The sequence below is a fragment of the Phaethon lepturus genome, unplaced genomic scaffold, assembly GCF_000687285.1.
Source record: "Phaethon lepturus isolate BGI_N335 unplaced genomic scaffold, ASM68728v1 scaffold2312, whole genome shotgun sequence".
Lineage (NCBI taxonomy): Eukaryota > Metazoa > Chordata > Aves > Phaethontiformes > Phaethontidae > Phaethon > Phaethon lepturus.
Window position 1 is genome coordinate 93,324 of NW_010522424.1, and position 21,826 is coordinate 115,149.

The following is a 21,826-nucleotide window of genomic DNA, read 5'->3' on the forward strand; positions in this document are numbered from 1 at the left end:
GTCTTGCCAGTTGCCCAGGCCAGTGTAAAACAAAGCACTGCATCTCCGCAACACAAGATGTTGTGAGATGACACAGCACAAGATGTTGTGTTGCCGAGGTGCAGTTCATAGCATGAATGAAGGAGCAACATGTTAGTACAAGCTTAGTAAAATAAGGAGGAAAAGAAAACTAGAAGGTATCACTTGCTGGTGTATTACATATGTTGAGGAATTGGGGAATGCTCGCTCTGTGATAATTTCATACTCTTACTGCCTAGTTCTGTTCCCTGATTTATCTCAGCAACAGGTTTTCACGAGTTGGAAGTAAGATGGCAGACTGGAAGGATGGGATACGAAATCAATCAGGAAAGGGAGTGAGAATGACTTCTGTAGCTATGTGAGTGCGGTTGAATGCAGTCCGGTTACTGTTCCTCTCTGCCTTGTCCCTTTTTTGCTTTCCCTGCAAAGCACGCGGGTACACTCGCTGACCTTTGGCAGCCGATTGTATAAGCGTATCCACTGAGTGCAAATTCCAGTATTGTCCTTCACTGCCAGTTGTCACCCACCTCGCTGATGCTTGGAGCTAATGCGTCCCTTCTCTGGTGTGGGCTTCACTGTTGCTCATTAAAAAGACAAAAAGTGTTTTTCTTTTTTTCCCCTCACTGCCTGACGAAACTTGCTGTCTGAAAGTTAGTTTGATTTTATTTCTAATTCTCAGCTGTGCTAAATGCACCGGGAATTTAAATTACAAAGCCAATGTTACCTCGTGTTCTGCAAACTAGCTCCCCGAGGCATTTCATCACTGTGCACACTTGCGACTTTACAGTGTTGCAGCAAGGCTGTAAAGTGCCTAAACAAAACATTATGCAGTTATTAAAAGCAAAATAAAATAATAGGAAAAAAAACAGGTTACAAGGGAAAGAAGCTCTTTCAGCCAGGTCTCCAGGCAGAACCGCCAAGTGCCGCCTATCCCCGGTGATGCACTTCTGGCGAGCAGGTCCCGGGGTCCTGATGCAGGCTGCAGGGGGCAGCAGGGATGCCCCTGCGGCGCGTCCTGCGCACCGGGCAGCGCTCGCCTCCCCGTGGGTCCCAGCCGTGTGCTAAAGCCCGGCCAGGGGTGCGGGGGAGCAGAAGAGGGACACACACTGCTGCTCTCTGGAGGGGTCCCTAGCCAGGAAGCAGGCAGGCAGATGGTTGGACTTGATGATCTCAGAGGTCTTCCCCGACCTGAATGATTCTAGGATTCTAGATGGAGTGGAGGTTATCCCCCGGCATTGCTTCCGGGGTGGAACACAGTGCAGAAGCAGGCATGGAGAAAGAGGTGGAGGAGGAGGTTGCTTGGGGCTCCTTTTGACCATTGAGCCCTTGCTGCGCTGAAATTGATCTCTGTCACAGCGAGTTCTAGTCCTCTGTTAACATAATCTTATGCTCCAGGTTATCATTGCTCCTTTTATGTATTATGATCACCCACTACTGCAGATCCTGAATATTTTTTTGTTATTTCTCATATTAATTTCTCACCCATAGTCTCCATTTGTATGAGGGGAGTTCTGCCTGTTGTGGAAGGAGCTGACTTCTGTTACATTTGGCTCCTGAAGCTACTGTTTAGAATTTGTTGAGAGAGGAACAAAATCAATTTGTGTGTTTCATTGAGTTCTATTTTTCAGCTGTTTTTCTTTGTATGAACGTAATAATTAAAAAATTAGATTTAGGTGGACTAAAGCTTTTCATAAATGCCTGTTAAATTCATTGAATGGTTTTAGGGAAAACAGTTGCAAAAGGTGAAACAGTCATTTCGGCATTTAAAAAGAAAATTTAATTTTTAAAAAGTGTTAATTAAATTATAAGAGTTAAGCTTTTCCCATATCCCAAACGCAAAAGTTACCTGCACAGCAGTAATGCTTACATGTTTATTCACCCTACACACTGCAGCTAGTTCCTTCCAGCTGATTCCTGTAGTGACTGCTTCAGTGAGGAAATGGGCTTGTGTAAGCCCCTATATCTTCTGACTGTATGAAGAGATTTGGGTGAAGTTCAGGTGGCAGAAGCTACTTGTGGTGTTGGCAGGTCTCCTGCCTGTGCAGCTGCTCAAAATTTATTGCAGAAAACAAAGCTGGGTGTTGAAATTGCAGGAATAGCAGATAAATCCGAAAGTTGGATTTACTTCTCATCTCATCTTCCTAATTAGATATTTCTGTGGCCTCATAGTATCCAAATGACTCAGTCATCAGTGGTTATCTTCCCACAGCAGTGAAATACTGCTGGTTTTACTGAGGAAAACTTGAGGTACCACAGCATACAGGAAATCTGTTATTAGGCCAACACTGGACCACGTTGTTCAGGTCCCTAATCTACTGCTCTGTGCCTTGCTTTCTCTCATGGAGGCTATCTATGCACCTTTTTGTTGCAGGCCGTAATGGACAAGAATCAGTAATATTAAGGAAACAGTGTGGATAGTCATAGTAGGGTCTAACTTTATGTATTTATTAATGCATTCTGCTCTCCCAGTGCCTCAAAATGCCTTTTAATGTTAAAATTGTGCAGAAATTCACTTCTTTGCGGGGGCAAACAGGGTAACAGGGAGTCCCTGCAGTAACGATGTCCTCATGGTGCTGTGGCACTCTGTGTTCATCAGCTGGTGGGTCTCAGAGTAGAATGTGGTCGGGTGCTAAGTGGCTGGGAGGTGCAGTCCTCGCTGCATGCAGGTTCCTGGTAAGAACTCTCTAGGTGCAGAGAAAGGCTTCTTGGCACCTAGTAAGGTCACTTGGTCACTCAGTAACTTAGAGGGACGGAGCCTTAAAAGCTGTCTTCTGTCACTTACCTGCCCTGCCGGGAGCTCTGTTTAGGTCAAATGGGCTGTGTTCTGGAAAATGCCATCTGTATGGAAAATAACACAGACTTGAGTTGTCAAAGCCTTAGACCAAAACAGAGAAAAGTGTGGAACTGTTGTCTCCATCCTAAGATTATGACACACAGTCTTACAGCCCCTAGCTGCAAATAGTGAAATAGGGCTCTACACAGGTATTCTGCTGACTGACTGTCAACAAAAACGTTTGATGCTGACCTGCAAAATCCTTCAGAGCAGGCTGGAAACAAAAATGAGAGCAGTTTTGTAGGTGCTGGATGTAACCCTGACAGCCCAATCCAGAACATCTCTGCAGAATGTTTATTGGTGATGTAAATCCAAGGCTTACTGACAGGGGAGATTTTCAGTGCAAAAACTAAGTTATTTTCTGAAGTTATAGTAAGTCAGCAACAAAGGCAACTCTTCTCCACTGACCCTCGTCTGAGACAGCTTTTGGGTCATCAGTGGTTTGGTTAAGCTCATAGGAACATCTGTTTACACTGAGATTTTTACTACTTGTTCCAAGAGGATGTTTACATTTTCTGCAGTCTTAATGGGTACTGAAAGATCTGGGATGTGTCTTTTAGCTGGAGCAGACATTGATGTCATGCTGCTACTGTTAAGAACCTTGAAAGTAGTGCAACTTCATGCTCTACTTGTTAGACAAACCCTTCTTGGCTACATGGCAGGTCTGAGAGCAGCTGGCTGTTCTGCTGTCCGTAGTGTTGCTGCATACTCCTCCTACTGTACACTGCTTTTGGGGAGGTGGTGGGGCCTTTAGCCCAGAAACCAGTTTTTGGAGCTGAGGAGAGGGCTACACTTTTGCAAGAGAGGTCCACCAGCATCTCTGTGGAGCCTGGGAACCAGGTGATAGAGGAGCAACGTGCTGAGCTGGCTCAGATTCTGGCAGTGGCCAGGCTTTGTAGGAGCATAGGCAGTGCCCTTGACTACTGCTATCAATCATGTCAATATAAACCAGCAGGTATCAACAAAGTTAATAAATGAAAAAAGCAGTGTAATCAAAAGTTGATTTAATTAGCTATTGGTTCTAATTACAGTGTTGTTGAGTGCCTTACTGGATTTCGTGTCAGAAGAGTAGTTGGAGAATTATATCTATGTTTACCAAAGTGAGGTATAGGAGGTGCATGTGTGTATATGCATTAAAAATGGACTGAAAATCTTGCTAGTGAAACAAAATGATGCGGGTGAAATCTACACGCTGAAGACTCAAAAACGGAGGTTCTGCTTCAGCAAGTCAGTGTGGTTATCTATTATGGGAGCTGGATGCTGATGTTAACTGAACCAAAATGTTGGGTTTACAGTTCATTAGCAGTCTTGGTGAAACGAGCAGCTCACATTGAGCCATCCGAACAAGTTTCAGTTTCTAGAATACTCTGAGCCCCAACTACGATGTGGAGGAGAGACAGCTGATCTCCTGTTAGCTGACATTTGTTTGAATGGAGGGAGCTGGGGTTGGGAAAAAAGTATTTTCCCTTTCAGAACTCGCACAGCATTCCGAGAGCAGGGGACCCGTTATTGTTTCAAGAAAATTTCTATTTGGCAGAGGCGTGCGGTCTCCTGACACGTCGAGGATCTATAAACTAGGTCTACAGTAAGCTCTTTCACACATTTATTCATTCCTTCTTTGGTTAAATGATTTCCGGCAACACACTTGACAGCTGTAAATGTGAGGGTCCTGCACATCTCTCCCTGGACGAGACCCGCTAGCGGTGAGAGCGGGTCTGGGCGCAGACACGCGCAGCTAGCTGATTCTGGCTTACCCTGACAGGAGAATGTAAAAAATGTGCCAGCTTTCAAGGGTCAGAGGCTAAAATATGGATGTGTTTATTGCATATTTGGGTTGTCCCTTTAATAGACAGTTTGACACATTCTTTCGGTGAACTTTCTGGAAGACAAATAGCTCAAAATGGACACAGGAGAAATCGCTCCTGTCAGGATTCCTATACATGTAATTACCTTCAGGTGTCAAGTGTACTTAGTGACTGTTGATTTTAATTTTTTTTGCTGTTCAGACATTTATACCTTGTTGTCAGGGAGGTATTTAATTTTATTAATGTGGACATTCTTAAAGGGAGGATGTGAAAGATCAGTTGTTTCAGACTTCACTTTCCCTTATGAAATGGCTGGTATCACACTGTAGATAATTCTGTTGAAGACATGCTTTTGGTCTACTTTTTCAGTCAGCCGTGTGGGAAGGATGCCTAAATCTCCTTGCCTAACTTAAACACTGAAAGCTGCTCCTAAGCCTTTCCCTCTAGGTGTATGATAGCTAGCTCATTGTGAAAAACTGTTTTGAGCTCCTTTGTTCCTTTGCTTTTAAGCTTTTTGTGTGCGATATGCTTAACAGTTTTGAAGATAGTGAATCAGCTAACCTACCATGGTGCAAAAATGGTGGCAAGATGTGCTTCTTAAAATTACTAGCCTGGGAACATAATTGTCAATACATATTAATCTTTATTCAAATGGATACTTACATTTTTTACCGCAGCAAGCAACTAATGAAAGGATGAAATTACTGTAGTCAGAAACCAAAAGTCTCAGAATACATAAGAGAGCAGTACCAAGAAAACATAGTATGAAATCTGTTTTGAATGTGTCTGGCTTGAAGTTTTCCTGGTGACTAGGAATGTAAATCACGTCCTGAAAAAACTGGGAGAGATGATGTAGTCAATTACAGAAAGGAAAATGGATGTTTTGTTGTGGATGGAGATATTTAAATAAAATCAGTCAAAACACTGCTAAAAAAGATTTCAGATAATTTGTGTTGTACAGCCAGCTTTTAATAATTTAGTTTAACATTAGATAACTTTTTGCTGATCCAGGGACTGCTGGAATTTTGGAGCTCTTGTTTTTCAGTCACAAAGTGTGAATGGTTCTCCATATCCAAGAAAAAATGGAGATCAGCATTTTTTTAGTCTATACAATGCAATCTCAAACGACAGAAGGAGAATGTTCAAGCTAATTATGAGGGGAATTATTGGCTTTGTTCATATAGGAACCCCTTTAATATTTGGAAGAGTAGTTTAATGATGTGATCTGGCATTCATTCTGCAGTGCATCACCACCAAACAAACAAACAAAACAAAAGCCCTCAGTTGGCATTTTTGCCTAAGGGCTGCTGAGAGCTGATTATTCTTCTAATCAGAACCATCACAATCAAGGGCAACAATTAGCTAGGTTAGGTCCCTGCTGATTTCTCCTCTGTCCCTAAGCATCAGATGGCCTTGAGCACTCTTGAATCCTATCAACAAGTATTTGAGTAATACCTGTTTTGCTCCACCTGTTGTCATTAAGACCCTCTTTTCTTCTGTTGAAGTGCTTGGTTGTGTGTATGCATTTTCGTATTACACTGATACTGGAAGGCATTAGCTATCCTTCAGAAGAGAAGGCTTACTAGCCTAGGCAATAAATACAGAGTTTAAGTTTCCAGTGTATAGTGTAAAATCGTGTAGTGTAAAATTGTAGACATTATTTTGATACACCGTGCGTGTGTTTCTGAGTGTGTACCTAATTCTGCATTTTTATCAGTAACATTTATTTTCATGCATAGAGTAAACACATGTATTTCAACAGTCAGCTATGCAATCGAATATGCAGCTTGGGCGTGTCATGTGGTGAACCTTTGTGTTTGTAAATGGCAACGTGCTCCTTCCGCCAGCAGCCTGCTTCAGTCATTAATTCTGTTTTTCCCCTATTATTTTTGCACACAGCCAGTGCTGCTCTGCTTAGCTGGAGTTTTATCTACCCAAGTGGTTTCCTTCATATCTAAATTAACTAAATGCTATAGTTAGTAGGCCTGATTTTGTCCTATTCATTCTGTGTATTTATGTGCTGAAACCAGGGAGTTGCTCCCTGTTTTGCTCTACTGTAACAGAAGGTGAAACTTCATCCAGTAGCTCTTGCGGGGTGGAAATTTTTGTCTAGAGATAGTGTGTAACTAAAGTAAATTGCAAGCTGTCACATTAACTTAATCATCCTCTTCTGTATTCTTAAAAACCCTTAATGACTCAATAAATCTTTTCTTCCTTCAGCTTCTCGTCTCCTTTTTATAGTGCGTGGTTTACTATTGCTCAAAAAACGAAACAAGCCCAATGTATGTAAAATATAAAAGGCATGTTTAGCTTATACCTAATATAGGCAAAAGAAAAAGTAGGGCACAGAAGGTGACATAACTGGTGATTCCCCTCAACACCTGCTATAACTCTCTGAAGCTTCTTACTACTGTTAATCTAAATTTCATAATATTTCTCTGGCATAAAAATTAGTATGGAATGGTGAAAATGTTTCAGGATTTTTTTTCATAATATGGATTCTTTCAGTTATTATATTATTATCTTTATGAATATAAGAATTGCTTCTTGGGACAATCTGGGAGTTGTACAACAAATTTAATCCATTCTTAAGAGTAATTATTCATGTCGAGGTGATTCAGTATTTGTTGATGGAAGAACTCAGCTTGCTAAGTGTCTGTTTTTTAGCTATGTGATCTTGCTACCTGAAGATAACAAAATCTTGGTAACAGGAGCTGGTTTTTGTAGTGGTAGACAGCAGTATGGAGATTCTAGAGTTTTATCTGCTTTGAAGAATTTAAGTAACAATGTTCAGCAGACAAAAAATCTAATTTTAAGGGCATACAGATGAGTGAAACAATGTTTAGCCAATCAGCCCTAACATATTAAGAAGTCATCTTCTCTATCGTGCTGCACTGGAAAATGTTCTCTGTGTTTCAGGCTGAGAAGTTTAAAATAATTGATTTTGAAAGGAAGAACAGGTTTCAATTAGCCTTAATGCAAGTTTACTCATTTGTAATGCATTAACAAGAGTAGATATTCCATACCCCATGTGTTATGAGCACACACATTTGAACAGACTGTGTGTTTCTATGCAACACACACATTACAACTGATACTAAGCAGTGGAGCTGACTTAGTCTCTTGTTGTCTAGGTATTTAATCAAGAGCATCATCTCAGCACATAAAAGCAAGAAAATTATGCAGGTGAAGTGAAATAAGCTTTAATGTTTGAACACATAGGAAATATGTGCTGCCACCTATGTTCCGATTACTGGTAAAATCAATGGTAGCATATTGATAAAGGTCGTTTTTTATCTTGCTTAGCGTGGGGATAGTGGTGGTGATGTCATGACCTTCTAATGGACCAAAGAACCATAGTTAAAATGTTAATCCTGGTAAGAATTTTTGCTTTTGTGCTATAAAAGGTGCCCACTCATTAAAGTAAAAGCTTTTTAACCCTTTCCCTCTGTGGATTAAGAGTCAAGTATTGACCGCTAAGATATCTGTAGTTCAGTTTCCCGGAGACAGAATAATTAAATGAAAGTCATAAGAGGAATTGATGTAATAATATTGGTAATGAATGATTCTCAGTATGAAGTTATTCGTTATCATGTTTCATTTCATAAAATGCTGTGTTCACACATTCTTTGGCTGAGGTAGTTTTCCTCTGACATCAGCATAATAATGAATAATTTTACGCCACTATGTAGTCCGTGCAGATTCGCTGCTTTGTTGAATGCTTTCTGCACAGTTAGGCCTCAATTCAGGAAAGCTTTTAACCGTTTACCTAAATCCTTTGGCTTAGTATGTGCTTAATTCTAAAGCATCAGCTTAATTGCTGTCTTGAACAGAGCTGCTTATTAGAGCAGAGGACCTTAATAGTCACATATCTGTAACCTTCTGGGAACTCTGGAGCTACTGTGCCAGGATGTACTTCTACATCAGTCATAGCTGTGATTTAAATAAAGAATAAATATTCATGCGTTGTTACTCAGACCATTCTGTAATCTAACAAAAGATCTCTTAACATACATTTAAGTGCATTTAAATGCCTGAGTTAAAGCACGCCAAGGTGTGAGTAAGGGGGAAAATGCACTAAAAAGCTGAATATGCTTGATCATTAACAGAACTAGTTCATAAACAAAGGCAAAATAACTGATGAAATGGAAAAACACAGTTAAACAGCTTGATTCAGCAACTTAGCAAACACAGTTTATAGTTTAGCAAAAGGCAGTAATTTGCTGTCAGCTTACTTCTTTCTGTAATCCAAGGAACTGTTAACCTTTTTTGAAGGATTTGGAAGGTTCAGGCTGCTTTGTTTTTTTGGTGTACAAGCTAAAGTAGAGAGATACATTACTATACTTAAGTTAGTGTCTTAATGAATCAAAGCTTATTGATAATATATTTAAAACTTATTTGTATTCATTCAACGTATTTGATGTACAAAATAATTGAGGTGGGGTTTTTTTCCACTTAATAGATAAAGGGAAAAGTTAGGGAACCAACGCAAATGACCTCCAGCTGTTCAACATGCTGCTTGCAAGTTTGGTGAACGCCAAAGCCTTAAATTGCCTTTTGTTCCTGGGGGCTTGGAAGGCATAGTTCAGGAGAAGATTTTTCATGTGAGGGAAGGAGATGGAGGTCTCTACAGATGTTTCTTTCCATGTGGTAGGAAAAAGCAGGTGTAAACCGAGTTTGATTACGTTTGCTTCACTGTAAAAATTCTCGCAACACACCTTTGGGCATAAGGTAACCTCTCAACAACCTTCAACAGCAAACCTGAGGACTATAAGAATATTCCTAAAGAAATGATCATCTGATTATGAAGGACAAGCTGAGCAATATAAAAGTCTTAAGATATCTTTGAAGTGCAATAAAAGACTTTTCAGTTACATTGTTCTTGTTACAAGTCAGAACATACAAAATGAAAGGAGAAGTCCTGAGGTCTGTATTCTGTTTCAGGCAATCCTTAGCTAAACTTGTGTTGCAGGTGGTAGAAAACTAGGCAGCCTTCATTTGTCTAGGCTTTTTTATGTGGCAGCCTCCTTGGAAGGCTGGTGAGATGCATTTAAAAAGAGATTTTAACATATACTTTTACGTAAGTGTTTATTTTGATTAAAATTATGAACTGGGGTAATGGAAATCAAGATTTACTTTTTGTCCAACAAGTAAATTTGTCTCCAAAAAAGAACCTGGTCTCTGAGGTGTTGACGAGGTGCACTCTTGCCTCTGTTACAGGTAGGTGAAAATGTTCATCTGATGAACATTTGAGGACTACTGCGTTTGGTTAGACACTTGTAATCAGCTATATAATTTCTTTTCACTCTTCTTCTAAACAATGCATCATCATTGATTATAAATTACTTTTGTAGCTATGAAATTCATGGTACAAATTGTCAGGTGTCAGGCTCAGAAATGCAGAGGAACAGGTATTTCTTCCCATTGGGCAACCAAGTTATACAACTCGGTGTCCATAGACTGTAGTGCACCAAATTCCAAAAGTTTCCAGGCGTTGAAAAAATGATCACACCAACTGATGAAGAAAAATGCATCATTTTTTATTAAGCACAAAGAGCCCAAACCTCTGGCTGTGCAAAAGATTGGTGGCCATCGTGAGAATGGGCTAGGGAGGCATGAGTTTGTACGTATTTAATGTGTAGTCTACATAACCTTCTGCTGTAATTGTCCATTGACCAGTGTTGGGAGTATTTTGTTGGCCCTGATGGGAATTTGCTCTGGCCCAGGATGACTGCTCTCGTTGCTTTTCACAGTAATGCTCTGTAACTGGGACTTTGCCCACACAGTTGATCTAAGTTGTATGATATATAGCTGCAGATTAGGTGTTTGTGTCCCAACTATGTGCTTAAGCTATGAACACTTCGTTCTTGAGTTTTAGCGTTTGGTTTGTTCTGTTTCTTTATTGCTAAACAAGTACTTAAGAGTAAGAATGAAAGGAAGAAATACTTTGTATGTTCAGTAATTCATTTTAACATATAAGGAATGATGCAAAAGCTTCTCAATAGACAATAACGGTTCTTGCCAGACGTGTGCAGTCCCTTCCTCACACCTGCCTTCTGTTGTCTTTACAGTGAGTAGGAAGAAGAAGGGAGGGCAGGGAAGGAAACCTCTAGTTTAATTTGTCTGTGATATTCTCTGCTTCTTATCGTAAACCTTAGTGTCTGTACTTTTAAAAATAATTACCATGTTTCGTGCAGACAAGATAATTGTTTAGTTGTGAAAGAAGTGATTTCACTACAGGTTGAAGATTAGAATTCGTTTAAGATTAAATTTGGAAACACTTTTAGGAAGAATGCAGTAGGGAAATTAAGAGAACAGCTTCAGTTGTACTTCTTTTAAATTTCTGATTGATCTCAGAGCAATGCATTTTTTTCTTCCAGTTTTTCTCCTAGATGAATATTTTACACATGCACATAAAAGTACATTAGCAGGTTTTGCACCTTTTATCAATTCAAACTTTATGTATACATATTGAAGAACTGTTTCTGTCACTCTTGAAGAAATAAGAATTCCAAAACCCCGTAAGAGGAACCACATTATGGGAGCTTCGTAATTTGAAAAGGGGCGGGGGGGAATAATATAAAAACTGCCTTAAATTCTACCATTTTTTGATCTCATGCAGTTTAAAAAAAAATGTTGCCCATCAGACAGTAGTCTTTGTAATGTCTTAGCTGTTTTACAGACTAATTGACAGTTTATAGTGCAAAGCTTTTCAACTTTTCAGATCCTATTTGTAAACAGAGAAACTGACTTGGATCAGGATCTATCTTGTTCATATGATATACAAACCTTAAGATAGATTTCTCTAGATGAAAAGAGTCTTAAGTCCTATTGTTCAGAGATGGTGTGTATTAAGATTAAACCTGATGGAAAATCTTATAGTCTATGTGCTATAAGTCTTTAGAAGAAATTACAGGAATGAAAATCAAAAATTTCTGACGTTAATAATAGCTCTGCTACTTGGTGCTGCTGCAGTCTGTAGTCTAAAACTCTGGTTGTTCTTCTTTTGCTAGTTTGCCTAGCATAAGAGAGAAACTAATATGGAAGGGTAACAGGAACAAGGTTAAATTATTAAATTTCTCCATAGAACTTCCTCAAAAATGCTGTTTCCATGTCAGGAAAGGAAATATTTTTCCTGTGCGTCTCCTAAATAAATACAAGGCAACTGTGTAGCAAGAAAGAAATTAATTGATTGAAGCCTGCTCTCCTGATAGCAAGTTGTCTGCCTGTATATTTATGTACTTGTTAACTATTCTAACTTTGGTTTTATGTGAACAAGTTCAAACAGCTTTTGAGAATGTATCTGAATATATAGGTTATTCATGTTAATAGCAAGTCGTGGTTTGATACTGGAATTTCTTGTTATGTTTCTGGGTCTGTTTGTGTAGGTCTGTGATGTTTTTTTTTCCTTCTACATTTTGCTCACGCTATTTCATATTACATCTAGATTCATTCCTTTGGGCTGGAGAATGCGGACTATAACCATGCCTTATTAAACATACACAGTTTATGAAACATAAAAACACTGTGAAACATCTTGCAGATTAGTTTCCTTTTATACACTTTACATACTGGGATATTAAGGGATAGATTTTACCAGTTACTAGTTTACAAGTTACACTAGGGTGCCTGAGTCTCCAAATTCTAATTTGATCATAAAATATTTTAAATTAAGTTTGGTGACAGATTGAGAGATTAGTAATAAACAGCTATAACTTAATGTCAGAGAAAAGTATTTCTAATGCAAGAGCAGGGTACGTGTATATGCAACAGCTGGGCACTTTTATCAAAATGTATGTTTCTTCTCAAATACTGCGCATATATTTACTAGTGCAAATTCGTGCAGCATTTTTTCCGTAGAAGTATGGAAGAGGTGGAGATCTCTATTCTTCAGGGTGCAGGTCAACATGCTTGTTGGGCAAGTGTTCTTTTCTTTCATTTCATGAGTTTGGGAAGACCTTTCTGCAGATAGAGCATTGTTCTCCGTATCCATTAACAGACGTCAGCACATGCCTCGGGCAGGGTTAGCAAATACCAGTCACAGAATGACATTCCATCAAGGCTGATAGACTGTGTGTTCTGGGTTAGACACATGGTCAACACATGTTGATAGTGTCCAGTTTGGACTCTTTAGTAGTACTCCTACCTGGAGGGGTGGGGATTATTATTTGGTTTGGTTTTTAAGAATTTAAACTCTGAATAGGTGATTTTCTCCCAAATGTGTGTGATGATAGTAAACAGTGTGTTGGTACAGCAGAGATCAGGTGAGACTTTCTTGCTTTTTTAAGAAAGGCAGATACGCAAATGAATCAGCAAACTGTAGTTTTTCTGGTATAGGCCAGAGGTATAGCTGAGGTAGGTTTTGTATTTTCAAGCAAAAACATGGAATAAAAGATGAATCTGATGTCTTGTGTGGTGTTAGTGACTAAAGTAGATACATGGAAGTCATGCATGGACGGTATTGATGACCACGTTTAAAAGTATATGAGTAATGACCAGATCTCCTCATTCTACGTGAGATTAAGTGGGATAAATGTTACTGGAGAACTCCTGAGTAGTGCTAATGTGAAAACAAGTAATGAGCTTGTGTCCATAAATCAACTTAACAACGAGACTTGCTTCAGCCCAGACATTTTGGATTCACAGTGTAGATAGAGACTCCAAACATCAATGTCCAACTGCCTTTAGAATCTGGTTGGGTGTGGTACCTTTCAGATGATATTACGAGGGTCTTCAACACTGAAGTTTGTCCTGTAAGTCTAAATGATGCCTTTGACAGAATAGTAACTCTTCCTTTACCTTCCCCTCCCTCCTCCTCTCTTCATCCATCTCTGCAAGTTAAATGCTCACAGCAGTGGAAAATCAATAGCCAGGTAGAGTTTGTAGTTGTAGGGATTAAAGCTATCAGAGCTGGGACAGCTGAGAATGAGAGCCTGACCTCTTCGGGAGCAATGCTGTGACATGTTGTACCTCTCTTATCACCTTTATCATCCACAGCATGAATGTGTCACTGAAGCCCCCAAGATGCAACCAGCATTTCATTTCAGAAGTTGCAGCAGAAGAGAAATTCTGAGAGATCAGGTGAAAGTCATGTGTGCCAGCTTTGAACAAATTTTACAAACACAGTCTCTGAGAAAACAGTTTTAATAAACAGAATGAAAAATGTCCTGCTCATCGATTAGGAGGTGCAGAATGATGGGAAGTTAAGTGGGTGAGGGTGTTGCAGTACTTGAGAATCTCTGGAGTACTCAGATTTATAGGTGGGAAATAAATGTTGATTTGTTTATTCCCTCCCTCATATCTACTCAGGGAAGAGCAATTAGTTTCTATTTTTTAATGTTTGCATTATCATTGAACATATATCTTTCTGCAGTGCCAGCTATAAAAAGTCAATGCAGGACCCAGATGTGCAAATAAACACAGTTATGAGTGTGAGGGAAATTATTAACAGTAAGTGGAGTAAACAGATGTTTGCAGAATTTATTTCTTGAAGAGCTTTTAAAGCACAAAAATAAATAAAAAATGTGTCTGTAGTTTAAATTCAGCATCATTGTTAATGACTGTTATGATGCAAACTGAAATTTTTGTTCAGCAGTAGAATCAGAAAAGAAGGTATTTCAGGTCTCAGGTTAATGGAATTAACGCAACATACGTCATTCGAAGAACTCTTGCATTTTAAATAGTGTGTATCCCTTTCCCATTAAAACCTACTTCTTTCCTGCTGTGTTTGCAGTCTTTTTTTGCTATGTTTCTCTTAATAGAAGCCGCCTCCTTCTGAATGTAGGCTTTCTTTGTTTTGCAAAGGATGTGTTTCAGCCAAGGCACTTTAGGAAGTTTTCAACAATCAGGTTTTATTTAAAAAAAAACCAACAAAAAGTGGAGACACACACCCTGAAATTTAAAGGCTTTTACCAGACTGGTTTTGAGGAGGTTTCTTTGTTCTGGAAGTTAAGAGAATTAAAAGGTTTTATCACCTCCAGGTTATCTGTAAGCTTCGATAGCATGGGAGAAATTAAGTTTGAGAAAGTAAAGCTTGAGTAGTTATTTTACCAGTTGTAAACCTTGGCTTGTCCTAAGTAAGGACAGTTTCCAGATCAATTGCGTATGCAGGGGTAGGTGCTTCTGCCATTTCAAAAGGTCTAGGTTTTGTATCAGCACAGAATAAAAATATTTATAATTCGTTTGGTATTTTTTGGTGAATTCCGTCTGTTCTGGCCAAATATTCTTTGCCTCTTCAGAGCTACTCAGTGCTTAATGTGTTCTTTTCTTTAAAAACCTAAATGCTAATCAAACTGATTTGTTCCATGTTTCTTCCCATGTTCTAGTCCCTATAGCAGATCACTTGTTTAAATAGGCAGTATGAAGTACCGGATACAATGGTAAATGATCAGAATCCCGTTACTTAACAGGAAAAAAACCCAGCCCTCCAAATAGGAAGGCACAATGTCTGTCTTGTACCATTGGCTGGTAAGAAGGGCTAAAGGCATGAGATCCTCCAGGGAGACAAGCCACGTAGAACTGACGTTTTTTTCTTAGAAGTCCAGCTTAACGCAGCTCCGTTCTTTCTGATTTTCATTTGTTTGAGGTTTTTGCTTTTGGACCCATCCAAGTGGTGTGAAAAATTTCCCGGACGAGGGGGACATAGCAGGAATAAAAGGAGGAGGCAGATCTCCAACAGATGCATGTGGAGTGAAATGCTGGGAGATCACTCAGCTTTTTCAAGAAGTGTGATAGGCTCTTGCAGCTGGTTGTGAAGCAGTAATTTGAAGTCTGATGAACTCTTTCAAGTGCAGGAGCCTGATTCTGCTCAGCTGTGTAATTGTGATGGAAGGGAGCCAGCCCAAGGCAGAAACCTGGGTGCAACCTTTTGGGAGGCTTGTTCCGGCAGAGTGGGTGGGAGAGTAAAACGAAGGTTACAAATAATAAGTTTCTCTGCCTGATTGATAATGAACTAGTAATAAGTGGCCTTATTATAGTAATAAGTTTCCCATGGAAGCTTGATGATTGCAGAGAAGCTTTAGCTGAGTGTGTGTGACCACATCTTATTTTGATCAGCTGTAGCACAGCAAAGCTGTGTAATTATCATAATCTAACAATTAGCCTGGCATCCTTTCCCAGTGTTTAATTACCCCAATAAATGGTAATTGAATAGAGGACTTAATGACAAGAGAATAAGTTTTTTTCTGCATTGTGTACTTAACTTGCAGTCTTTTCTAGGCATAATTTTTGAATACTGTTTTTCTGAACAACTGCCTTGATTACTTTTTTCTCTTTTGTTTTGTCAGTCAGTATTTTGCTTCCTACATAGTGTTTTCTTATGGTGTTTTGAACTTGTCTTAACTTGTGAAACTGTAACCTAAGGACTAAAAGGTCACAGATAGCTCCTTTATATTACAGGAGTTTTTTTGTTTGCTTGCTCAGGGTAGCAATATACTGCTAGAGATCTAAAATGTCACTGGCTTGCTACCGTTAGCAAACTCACTTAGCATCTGGAAAATGTTGAATTTTCTTTTGGTTTGAAGGGAGCTAAAATTAAAATAGCTCTTTGATTACTTCATTGTTTGTGCATCAGAATCATTGTTGATGTCAGCAGAGCTATGGGAACAGAGTTTATTAAATGGTGTGACAAAGCCAGTAAAAAGAGCAGAAAAGCATTAAAGAGGTTATTTTTGCGTAGCACAGAAATAGCATCTTTAAAATTATCTGCAGTAAAATGGTACACTTAATCCCACAACCCCTCAGATAATTAACAACCACAAGATTTCCCCCATCACACATAACAGCTTCAAGTTAGTTGAAATGAGGGGGCTTGGACTGTCTAAAAGAATAACCAGGCACAAGTTACCGTACTTGGGATGGTCTAATGCACTACATTTGCCACCTAAATAGAAGCAAAAGCTGTGAGCAAGCTCTGTAGTGTGGAATGGTAAATGACAGACATAATCATATCCTAAGAGCAATTAAAATATTGTTCTTTTAAAGGATGTTAGTGTTTTCCAGAAAATGTTCGCATTTTGAGTATTGTTGTGTATACAAATACCTACTTCATACTCATCTCTCTATTATTAATAATTTAAACAAATTGTTCCATAACTAACTGACAGAAATAAACTTAATTTTCAGCCTACTTTTCTGCTTCTCCTGTGCCTAGAGCATTTGTAAGAGATGTTTCTATTGTCTGATAACATTAAATCTACTGATGGTTCAGCTTCTCTTGGGATACTTATGGGATCTTCTCACCTGGCTGCTTTTTTCATGATGCTTATAGGAATGGACTTCTCTCTGAGACCTCTCTGTCTCCATTAAAATTAGTTAAAGCTGGCTTAGTGGCTGCAAAGTAAAAAGGAGGAGCTGACTGACCAGCAGTTACAGGCGTATGCACATGTGCTGCTCACAGAAGCCTTTTTTACTGAGGAAACAGAAGTAGTAACTTCTTGCTGTTCTGTTTCTGAAGAACTTGTGGGTAATTCTAGAAGAATAAATCGATTTAGTAAATTTTGTTGACGTTGCTTTGCATTTCAGATTAGCGTTTGAGAGCAAGGCGACTGGTGTAAGGCTCTCAGCAGGGGCTGTGTCCTCTGCACATTGGTGTTACAGGCTGTGAGGCTCCAGGCAGCAGAATTGGGTCCATTTGCATCCAGTCCCTTCTGATGCCAGACTGAAGACCAGAATTTCGTAATTCATTGTTAGAGCAGTTACTTAAAGGAAGGTTGACATAATAAAATGAAAATTTTCCCATACGCTTACCTTGAAGTAGAGCATCTGGCGTGTCGATTTTACGGGAAGGGTGCTGGAATATAACTAATAAGATTTGTATGAGAAGCAACAAGCAGAAGTTGCTGCAATTTTTTATCTATCTAGGTGATAATTTGCAATTTATGTTATTTGTGCTGTTCATAAACTGGATTTTTATAGTGTTTATTCCAAGAAGGAAAGGAAGAAAGAAACAAAAAACAAACAAAATGTTGTTGCTTTCTAAATACTTGTTTAAATAAATTGTCACTTGTTTCAGTGACCAGCAAAATGCAAGACGAGCCACATATGCTTCAGAACTTAAAATTACGTAAAGAAACACGCGCACAGACTCTGTACTTTCACTTGTGTTTATGGATAAACAGAATACAGAAGGCATTAATTACTTTGAAAATGTTTGCTAGTCATGTGTTTCTGTGGTTAAAATTACCATAAAGTTCTTTTTCTGCGACCTGAATACCTGGCTATTTCATCGACGGCACTTGAGCACAGAAACATTCATATGACTGTCTTTCCTGGAAGCAGTATGCAGGTTTTGTGTAACAAGATGATGTTTGTTGGTTATGGAAATGTTTGGGTTTAGAAGCTACTTAACCATCCGTCTCTGTCTTCAAAATGGCTTTTATAGCCCTACTGCCTAATAGCTAGCTTTGTAGTATGCAGGTTTCCAAGACACTGTTTGAATGCCACCTGACACAAAACAAAGGTTAATTATGTTTGAAGAATAGCTGTGTTTTCCTGTGTGTAAGCCAGAGTGCACAGAGACAAATGACATTATTTGCAAAAAAGTTTGTAGATCCTGTCAGAGTTTTGGAGAAACCGTTTTGGTTGGTTTCTACCAGAAAACAATGTTATGTTATGCAAAATCTAGATAGGACTGATTGCTCCCTTGTAGTGGGATTTATATGAAGATCCTGATTACCGCGTGGTTCCAGAAGGGCGTGGAGTTCAGATGAGGATCTGCCAGAACAGGATGAAGACCTAACTGAGGAAAGGAAAAGTACATCAATAGCATTATACCAGAGAGTGTAGGAAAGAAAGCTTTCTATTCTGAGTGGGACTGGGAAAAGGGATAAACTTACTAAACCTTAAATGCAGTCAACTGGTGATGTGCTATTCCTGTCATCTCTACAAATTCACCTGTTAACAGATTCCACCTTCATTTTACCTGTTGTGCTCCTCAACCTATGTAGGTGGCTAAACATCGATAAATGCTTTCATTTGCAGTGGAACTTTTGTTTCACTCTAACACCTGATATTACACTACTAATAAGAGATTTTCAGCCTGTAAATGTTAAGTGTTTTCCTCTCGGATGTTGTTTAAAATTCTTGGAAATGGGTTTCTGAAGTGTTTCCTTTAATAGCTCCGAGGAGTCTGAGCTGATTAATTTTTTTGTGAGTTACTCATGGCTATCCCTTGCCGTTCTCTTCAGGTTAGAGGCCTTCGTGTTTCCTCTTTGACAACATAAATACAACAGACTGCCGCGTAGCTGGAGAAACGAGAATGGTCTCAGTTCACTCCAAGAGGCACGCTGGAGATGTTGTAGCCTCTTCGGGAAGAATAAAATTAGTTCACATCTCTTAAGTGCACGTGCTGAGGTTTTGATTACTGACTTCTTGAAGATATTGTAAGAAAGGGAATAAATACCTGCTTTCTGCTTCTTAGTTGTCTAATAACCTCTTTTCAGTATTGCTATTACTATACGGAGTGAAGAGACTTCGCTCAGAGCTGCTTGATAAAATACCTTGGTACATTTTTTCCCTGGAGCAGGTTCACTGCGGTGCCAGCAATATCAGCTAAAGGCCAGTTTACCTCTCTTAAAATATGCACCATCTTCTTCCTTTTTTAGACGTGTAAATGTGAATACTTTCTGGCTACGGCAAATCACTGTGGAATGAAAATACTGAGAGAGCAAGGTAATGGGCAGGGAAGGACGCCGGGACTTGCTCGTGTGCTTCGCCCTCAGACTGCTCTGCAGGCAGCGCTTGCTTCTTATTTTCCACGTGTTTGACAGGCAAGGTGTGCTGGGGCAAATGAAGACAGTCAACTGCTTCAGCGCTTAGGAAATCAGAAATAAGAATGAATCTACTAAAATAGCCGTGATCAAAGAGGGTGCTTGTGTTGTGGTTTTGTTTAACAAGAATACAGTAGGGAACTTTGCCAAAAGGGAGTCAGGTGAGCTCTTTCCATACTGTATTGGGTAGAACAGCTCACTGGTGCAGATTACAAGTTTGATTTCATTGCTAACACATTAAGAGGTGATCAGAAATTCAGTTGTCCGCCTCTTTGTAGTTATCTCTGTTATCATAGACTGTGTGGTCAGATTCTTCCCTTCAAATTCAGCTATTTACAATGTACATTCTGTTTGGGAATTGTCTGTCTAGACTCTCCTTTTGGTTAAAGGAGAGAAGTGGCTGCTCCTGGAGCATGGTCTGTCTCGTTCCAGCGTACCTTGGGGCTAAACAGGCGGGATAAATTGGACTCAAGTAGTTGCTATTTCTCTCCATTGACTTAAAGAGAATATGGAGAAGCAGTTCACTTAAGGTTGTAGAATCACAGAATCATTAAGGTTGGAAAAAACCTCTAAGATCATCAAATCCAACCGTCAACCCAACACCACCGTGCCCTCTAAACCATGGTGGTCACAGAGAGCCTCATCTACATGTTTTTTGAACACTTCCAGTGATGGTGACTCTACCACTTCCCTGGACAGCCTAGAAGTCTAATGATAAGGAGACCACTCTGATCCTCAGTGTTTACGATCACATCAGTGTAGTTCTGAAAGCATATAGTTCTGTCAGAAAACCATCATTGGGCGTTATTGTGAAGGTGCAGGCTGATATATGTTAGGTTGATATATGATATAGGCTGATGTAGTCTTGAAAATCCCTTGAGAAAACTGCATTGTCTGTCACCTGCATGGTTAAAAAAAAGCGTGCGTGTACACACATATATAAAAATACATATTAATTTTCACTTACTAAAACTGTAATTTTAAAAAAAAAGTAAAGCAGTGCCAGAATGTTGGCTTTCCTATTCATAAGTTACAAGATGCTCTTTTTCATTACCTGTAAGAAATGTCATACTGTTAACTGATAGAGAGAACAGACACCAATTTGAAAAAAATACATTTTTAATGCAAATGTATTAAGACAGTATCTGTTCAGGTGGCAGGTTTTGAAAGCACTGGAGTATAAAAATATATTTTAACTAATTATTTAGATAAATGTAAATTCTCCCGGAAGAACTGTGGTTCAGAGGGGCTTTTCCATGTTACAGAATGGAACCGTGAGGCTGTGCACTGGCTGAAATTATACAGATACATCATGCTTTGATGCGTGTTCAGTTTTTCCCCTTTAAAAAGCTATTTTATTGAAGTTAAATTATTGTAGGGATATGAAAAGGTGTAGTTTGCTCTGAATTTATCCTTGGAGGGCCAGCAGATCATTGCTTTTTCTCTGAAATTAGATAGAAGGATCCAGATGGCAGATTTCAAGCCCATCAGGTGTTTAAAATATGTCCCTCAGCTAAAAGGAAGTATTACAGTTAAATCTGTCACAGCCTTTTTATTGCTCTGTGGTACACTTGACGACTGCAGCCGTGAAAGAGGGAAGCTACAAGTAGCCCAGTCAGCCTGAAGTGGAGTAGGTCAGTGGTTGGTTTCTTTGGCTGCCGCAGGGGGCTTGATAGACGTACAGACCTGGTTTATGGAATCATTAAATCCATCATGGTATAAGCTCCCATGGAGGCAATGAATTTGTTCCCATAGTTTCTTCTAGATACTATGGTAGGCATTAGGGAAGTAATATAAGTGAAACGTGGAGGGGAGAAAAAAGGACACCTTCCCCCCGCCCAAGAAAACAATCCCACATCTCTAAGGAGTCCTCAGTAATAATAATAGTAATAATAAAGTACATCTGGGCTGGTGCCTTGCACTGCATTTCTCAGCTGGCACTCATTCAGAACTGTCACATTAGGCTGAGCGCTGATAATTCATATCCCAGAATCCTTTTATCTGAACAGAACAACCTCTCCGCTGTGTACTTTTGGCAAAGGAGACGCATTGCTTTTTAAATATCTTTAAAACGTAATACAGGCTTTTCTTTGCATCTTGACAAACTGCTGCTAATCATGAAGAAAGCGTAAACTTGTTTGTGCTCTTGTAGTAACTAGAAGTACTTGCAGTCAAATCAGCTTTCTGCACAGGTGTGATTACTGCCTGATTCAGAGAAGAGGATATATTTGGGTTGTTTATTTGCATGCATATGTAGATGTTTATATAGACAATGATTTGGGGAGGCTGATACAGTTTTGGCTTCTTCGGTTTTTCTTGCTTCTTTCTCCAATTAAAAAAAAAAAACAACCCAATGAAACAAAGCAGACACTCTCTTTGTTTATTCAACAAACCATAGGGAA

General features: G+C 39.3%; 1 protein-coding gene across 1 annotated transcript in view; it reads left to right on the plus strand.

Annotated features, from left to right (window-relative positions):
* The window catches only part of LOC104616702 (ephrin-A5-like), a 74,519-nt gene that overhangs the window by 14,995 nt on the left and 37,698 nt on the right, over positions 1 to 21,826 (plus strand). The gene's annotated exons all lie outside the window — the stretch shown is intronic.